Below are 7,626 nucleotides of genomic sequence, written 5' to 3'. Positions count from 1 at the left end.
CTAGCCACACGAGCACTGATGTCAGCCTCGTTGTTTCGACTTTGCCGCTTCAGAATGTCGGCAATTGTCTCTTTATCATCATCTTCACTCTCCTCAGCAATGTTTTTGCCTTTGTCTTTCACACCAGAACCGGAGGCTTGGCCTCCTGGAGGAGGTTCGTTTGTGTGAGTTGTTGAAGTAGGAGGTGGTTGAGACACTTGTTCTTTTTCTCCCCCTTGTTTCGGAATGGACACGAAATCAAGGAGCCCTTCGATTTTGCTGAGTAGAGCGAGGGCGGGAGCGAGCTTCTCTGCAAGGGTACGGCGTACTGAATAATTGATGATGGGTTCATGTGCTTCAAGGATGTTGGAGATAGCAGAGTGGACATCCGAAACACATGATTTGACCACCTCTCTTTTAGATCGAAGAGAGTCAATCTCCTGTTGAAAGTTGGAGAGTTGAGTACTCTTGACCTTCAGAGTGGTAGTCTTCCTTACGAGAGCATCCATGAGAGATTTCTCGGCAGCTAAGTCTTCTTGAAGCTTGGAGAGACGCTCCTCAATGGTGGTTCTGAAAGCTGAGTTATCGTCCGAAATAGACTGTCTGAGAGAAGCGAACGACTTCAGCTCAGAAGCGACTGATGTAGCCAACTGGTTGATGATGGGTTCCAGTGTAGTCTTGGTGGCTTCAACACTTTCCTGTAACGATTTCAACAGGGAAGAGGCATCAGTAAATAGTTTATCGACTTTTTCGGTCGCAGCCTGACAGGCTTTGGTGGAGGCATCGATGGCGGCAGTGGCAGAATCAAGGAAAACTTGATGAGTTTTGGAAAAAGCCTCAACAATTTTTTGAATTGCAGCTTCAGATATGGATGACTGAGAAGTAGAAGAGGAGGCGATGAGCGAGTCGATTTTGTCATGTAGCTCCTTGAGATGCCTCCGGGTGACAGGAGCGTCGTCATCGTCATCACTCTGTACTTGAAACGGACTATAATAGACCGAGTCAAAAGTCATATTTTCCCCGCCAAGGAGTGGTTCTTTATCCTCTGATGCGTGAGCAGGAGAAGATGGTGGTGGAGAAGCTGGTGATTCGGTGGTAAAGGTAGGTTTGGGTTGGGTGGTGTGTTCGGTAGTTGGTGCAGGTTCAGGTGCTGGGGTAGATTTTGGTGCGTCAGTATGAACCCCCGTATCAGATATGTTGGTTCTAACATCTGCAGTGGTGGTGGTTGTTTCTTTGGTAAAGATTGGTGGTGGTATTGGGATAGAAGTAGGTGGTATTTGAGTGGTGGAAGTTATGGGGGTAATAGAAAAAGGTATTGTGACCGGTGGAGAGGAGACAAGAGAAGGAGAAACATGGACTGCAGGGGTTGGAGATCGTGGTGGAGTGTTGCCATGTTGAGATCCATCAAAATCAGAACCTTCATCCTCAGATTCGCTTCAGGATGAAGCGATAATCAACTTTCGTCGCGGTTGGGTTTTTCTCCTCTTCTACGGTGGAGATTGAGCAACTCGGGTAGTTTTCCTCTTCTTGGGAGATGGGCCTTTCGCCCCCTTTGCCACCTGTTTTCCCTTGTCAGCCTTCTTGCCTCTAGCAACAGGCTTGTCAGCATCATGGATTGATTTCAGCATCTCTGGAGTAAGATCCCTCGGACCAGAACGTCTAAACTCCTTATACGTTTGAATGATCATGTTATCAGCCGGAACATCACCATACATTGTTTCTGGGATAGACCCATTGAATGGAAACTTAGAAGCATCCGACACAATGATCTACGTGGTATGGAAAGTAACAATCAAAGACATTGGAGCACCAGCGACAATGGGGACGTGGTACTTGTCCATCACCCATTTCGTGACAATAGTTCAGAACCGGGCATATGAGATCTCTAAGTGTCGGGAGATCGAAGAGAGACTCTGGATAAGTTGTTGCCACAGGACTGACCCGTAGTCCATGTTGATGCGATTGTAGATCCCGTACATGATAGAGAGAAATAAACGACTTGCCCCATCGGAGCCAGCACTTCGTTCAGATAAGCCCTTGAAAAGAACAGTGAACATTCCATTCCACTATGGAGGTAGGCACGACTTCTTGAATTTCGTCACCATAGTAAGCACCTCAGTGTACCCCATGTTGTAGAACATGTTGAACAGATGACCCATGGGAATGGTTTCCGGATTAACCCTCGAAGAATCAGCATCAAACCCTAACAACGAGCAAAACCTTTGCTTTGAAATCGACGCCTTGTGCTCAAAGACATCGAAGAAAATCCTGTCAACGACCTTGTCGTAGTGTGCTGTGGCAAAGATTTGAGACAGGAACTCCATTGGAATAGCTTCAGCCCTGGTAATAGCAGGAGCGATGGAGGAGTACTTCAAGCATTCGATGATAGGAAACATGAACACATCGTACACCTGAGGAGTGAGATTGATGATCAAACTCTGCTGTGGGCGAATGGGCAGGATGTGAGACATTGCATGAACTGAGGAAGAATCTGCCATTGCTGTGAAGAAAGTGGGAGAGATGATGAACAGTGAAGGTTGAAGGATTTCTTGCTCTCTGGAAATATAGGCGCAGTAAATAGGTAAATGGAGTATCACGTTGCCTTTTATACTGTGGGTAAAGGAGAGAGAAAAATCTTCCCAAATCTTCGATTGAAAAACGAAGAGTTTTTCGGAGGTGACCGACGTGTGACAGTTGGCGTAGCCGATGATCACGCATGAGAGAGAATGTCAGGCCCTAATTACACGCCTTCCCATCAGACGCCGTTTGGATATGAAACAGTTCCTATTCACACGCGGTTCCCTGTTGCGCCGTTTGAAATCAAATCGATTGGACTCCTACCGTTTGAAATCATTTCGTCGTCTTATCCCTTTAGAATGAAACGGCATCTTTAAAATTAAATCACCACGTGGATCAATATTAACCACAAATTTTGATAACAGCCAACCCAATGAAAATTCCTTAGAATTAATGAAACCGGAATTTTGGAAAATCAAAAAGATTTTCGTTCTGAGTGTGTAAAAGAAAAAGAAATAAAGCAACACTTTTGAGGGATTATGTGATGTCAATAAAGACACGAAGTAGTGGATCCCGGGCACGAATCTCTTCCTTCAAAGTCAAGAGAGACTTTAAAGTGTTTGTGTGGTTTCGCGTTGAATAACGATCAGACACTTATGAAGAAGTGTTGAAAGGCTTCTTTTAATTAGGATTATGAGGGTGGCTTTCGCTTCGATTCAGAATTCCTAAGCTTGATATAAGATAGAGATCGAACAAAGTAATTGTGAGACCAATGTAGTCTGTTGAAAAAGCAGGTTGGAGATAATTTAATTGGCAAGGTAAACTATTGTACGTGAAATCTCAATAAAAAAATTAAAACTGGATCCCAAGGGAAGAAATGTTATTGGACTTATCAATTTCATAGGAATCACTCAAAAGAAAAAAATAGAGATTTCATGTTGTACCCCCATGGAGAAGTTCGTCAATTCATTAGTGAAAGCTAGAGCAAATTAATTGTTCAACGTCAATGCATAATGGGTATTGAATTTTAGCTTTCACTTAGCACGTAGTGACACGAAGCTAAGATCATGAACACAGAAATTGTGCAACCATAAACCTCAGTGGTAATGTCTGAGAGTCTCAAGGGTTACGTTTGTGAAACGAGTGAGATGGAGAAAAATGATGTAGATGGTATAAAGAAACCAAAGTACCTCTGCTATAAACATAGGGACCAAGCAGACAACTCTTATCTCATGTGAGAAGAGAGTTAGGTAGCTCATGATTAGAATAATTATGAGAGCCTAATTGGGAAGACAAGGTTTGTTTGTACCAAGTTAGTAAGGCTATTATTCAAAATCAGATGAGGCTTTGGACACATACAGCTGCATGCTTCTAGGGACACTTAGCAAGTGAAATAATTTACCCAAAACGAGACATAAAAATAAAATAAAAAAAATAAGAGCCAATAAAAAGTTGTTTTGGAGTTTTTGAATTTATATAAAAAAAATTGAATTAAAAAAATTGGTTTATGGAATTTTTGATAAAATAAAAACAATAAGACATAAAAAAAATTATACAAAAAAAATGTTGGAACCGAACCCGAGCGTTCGGTTTATTTCGGTTGAGAAAACTTTGGAACCGAACCCGAGCGTTCGGTCTATTTCGGGTGACCGAGCGTTCGGTCTATTTCGGTTGCCAAAAAAAATTAGATTGAAAAGGAGAAGAATTTTGACAATAAGATAAATGAATTAAGAAAAATGATACAAAATATTTACAACCATAGAAACTACCTTTGAGTGATAGGCAAAAATCAGATGATACAACCGAACCCGAGCGTTCGGTCTATTTCGCTTCTTACTTTTGATCTTGAGAGGTCATTTTTGGTACTGACTCCGATTCCATCATTCCAAGCCCTTGTAGAATTTTGTTAAAAGATGCTTCAGGGAGAGCTTTGGTGAAGATGTCAGCCAGTTGATCAGTGGTTCGAACAAAATGAATTTCGACGTTCCCATCTTCCACATGATCCTTAATGAAGTGATACCTCAGTGCGATGTGCTTAGTCTTTGAATGTTGCACTGGGTTATGACATATCCTAATTGCACTTTCAGAGTCGCAATATAGTGAGATCTTTTTCATATTGAGTCTATAGTCCCGGAGTTGGCTTTGGATCCAAATCACTTGAGATGTACAGGAGGCAGCTGCGATGTATTCTGCTTCAGCAGTAGACAAAGATACACAGGTCTGTTTCTTTGATTGCCAGCTAACCAACTTCCCGTCAAGGAATTGGAAGCCTCCAGTTGTGTTTTTCCTGTCTAGTCCACAACCTCCAAGGTCTGCATCTGAGTAGGCTTGAACGAAAAACTTGAGTTTGATGGATACCATAAACCGAGAGAGGTAGTTCGTTTGAGATACCGGAGTATGTTCTTCACTACAAGCATATGAGGTTCATGAGGATTCGCCTAAAATCTAGCACAATAACAAATAGAAAACATTATATCAGGCCTGCTAGCAGTAAGGTACATTAGAGAACCGATCATCTGGCGATATAGCGTAATATCGACTGCTGGCTTATCCAAGGATGGAGTGAGCTTGGTGTCGAACGCCATTGGAACTTTAACCTTTGAGTCTCCCATCATGCTGAATTTAGCAAGGAGAGTCTTGGTGTAAGCTTCCTGGTTAATAAAGATGCCTTCGGGTTCCTGTCTGATATTTAAACCAAGGAAAAAGTTAATCGAACCCATTGAGCTCATTTCGAATTTAGTCTCCATCAGCTTTCTGAATTCAGCTGTTAAGCTAGGATTCGTTGAGCCAAAGATGATATCATCGACATAGATTTGAACAATCATAAGGTGGTTACCTTCCTTCTTACGAAAGAAGGTTGGGTCAACCGAACCTTGTTTGAATTTGGACATCTTTAAAAACTTGGTTAGCATTTCATACCAGGCCCTAGGTGCTTGTTTCAGTCCATAAATTGCTTTGTCCAGAATATAGCAGTGATTGGGATATTTTTCATTGACAAATCCCGGAGGTTGCTCCACGTACGCCGTTTCTTCGAGTTCTCCATTTAGAAATGCGCACTTTACGTCCATTTGGTAGACCTCAACGTTCTTGTGTGCAACATAGGCAAGAAATATTCGAACAGATTCCAGCCTAGCTACAGGAGCAAAAGTTTCCTCATAGTCGATTCCTTCCTCCTGGCAGTATCCTTTCACCACTAGCCGAGCTTTGTTCCTTATCACATTGCCTTCCTTGTCTATTTTGTTCCTAAAGACCCATTTGAGACCAACGACCGATGCATCTTGACGAGTTGGAATGAGGCGCCAAACTTTATTTCTTTCGAACTCATTAAGTTCGTCTTGCATAGCTTGAACCCAATCGGAGTGATCAAGAGCAGTGTTAACTGTCTTAGGTTCAACTTTTGAGACGAAAGAATTAAACATGCAAAACTCTACTTTTGAGAATAGAGAAGTTTGCTTTGCCTTCAGTTGAGATCGGGTCAGGACCTTTTCAGAGACATTACCCACAACCTATGAAACAGGATGATCTCTAGTCCATTTGACAAGAGGAGGGTAATTTGGATCATATGATGGATCTAATTCAGCATTTACCATCTCTTCTAGTTTGGATTGACTGTCATCGTCATAAAACATGTCGGCATTCTTCCCCTCGACTGATGATCTTTCAGGTAAATCTTGACTTTCCGGAGCAACAGGAGTTTCGGGTGGTGTCGAGCTTTCAGGTGTTGCAGTACCTTTGGGTGCAGTAGAGCTTTCGGGAGCTACAGTACCTTCGGGTGCAGTAGAGCTTTCGGGTGCAGCTGGAGAAGAGTTCTCCCCATCAACTTGTGAACTTGGCTGTTTTGAAGAAGATGGATTCTCCCCCTCAACTGAAGCACCGTGCTGAGAAGGTTCAGGTGGAACTGATCCTCCTTCACCCAGTCGTTTGGCAGCGTCATCGACGATTTGCTTCAAATGATCAACTTTGTTGTCCGCTGCATTAGCTTCTGAGAGAGTAGCCTTCTCCGGTTCATCGAACAACTCCATCAACTGCTCAAATAAATTTGCAATCGAGGCTGTGACTTGGCCTGTTTGAGAGAAGATTTCTCCAATTATTTAATCCGTGGCCTTCAGCTTCTTGACATAGCTTTCATCGAAAGTCACATAATACGTTTCTTCAATCTTCCTCGAACGCTTGTTTAAAACCCTATATGCTTTCGAAGTGAGAGAATATACTAGAAAAATCCCTTCATCGGCTTTTACGTCGAACTTGTTACGATGTTCTTTAGAATTGAAGATAAAGCATCGTGAGCCGAATACGTGGAAGAATTTGACGTTTGGCTTTCTGTTGTTGATGATCTCATAAGGAGTAAGAGTGAAATGCTTATTGAGATAGGACCTGTTCTGCGTAAAACATGCTGCAGCAATAGCATCAGCCAAGAAATATAGAGGTAGAGAAGCGAAACTTAGCATAGTTCGTGCTGCCTCACACAAAGATCGGTTTCGTCTTTCAACAATCCCGTTTTGTTGAGGGGTGTAAGGAGCTGAGAAGTTGTGGCTGGTCCCTTTTTCAGCTAAAAAGTCTTCAAATTCTTTATTCTTGAACTCCAGCCCATTGTCGCTTCTGATGTTGCGAATGACTTTCCTCAGCTGCACTTCAACCTGCTTGATGAACATCTTTAGCTTGAGAGTTTCTTCAGATTTGTGCTTCAGAAAGAACACCCATGTAAACGTGAAAAGTCATCAACAATAACAAGAATATACTTGCTACCACCAATGCTTTCAATAGACGATGTACCACACAAGACAATGTGAATCAACTCAAGTGGTTCAACGACTTTAGTGTTTATGATGTATGGGTGACTTTGACGACTCTGCTTCCCCATTTCACACGCAGCACACAAATGTTCTCGATCACACTTGAGCAATGGAAGACCCCGAACATGACCTCCGGTGACAAGTTTGTTGATATCCTTAAAGTTGAGATGGGAGAGCCTTCGGTGCCACAACCAGCTTTCGTCAGAGTGTGCTTTGGATAACAGATAGATAGTTGGATTTCCTTTGATAGGTTTGAGATTAAGAGGAAACATTTCGCCTTTGCGCTTCGATGTGAGAATCACTCTTTTTGTTTTCTTCACTATTATTTCTGAACCCT

This window comes from Lactuca sativa, chromosome 9 (genome assembly GCF_002870075.4).
Source record: "Lactuca sativa cultivar Salinas chromosome 9, Lsat_Salinas_v11, whole genome shotgun sequence".
NCBI classification, from domain to species: Eukaryota; Viridiplantae; Streptophyta; class Magnoliopsida; order Asterales; family Asteraceae; genus Lactuca; species Lactuca sativa.
This window is presented reverse-complemented; position numbering follows the sequence as displayed.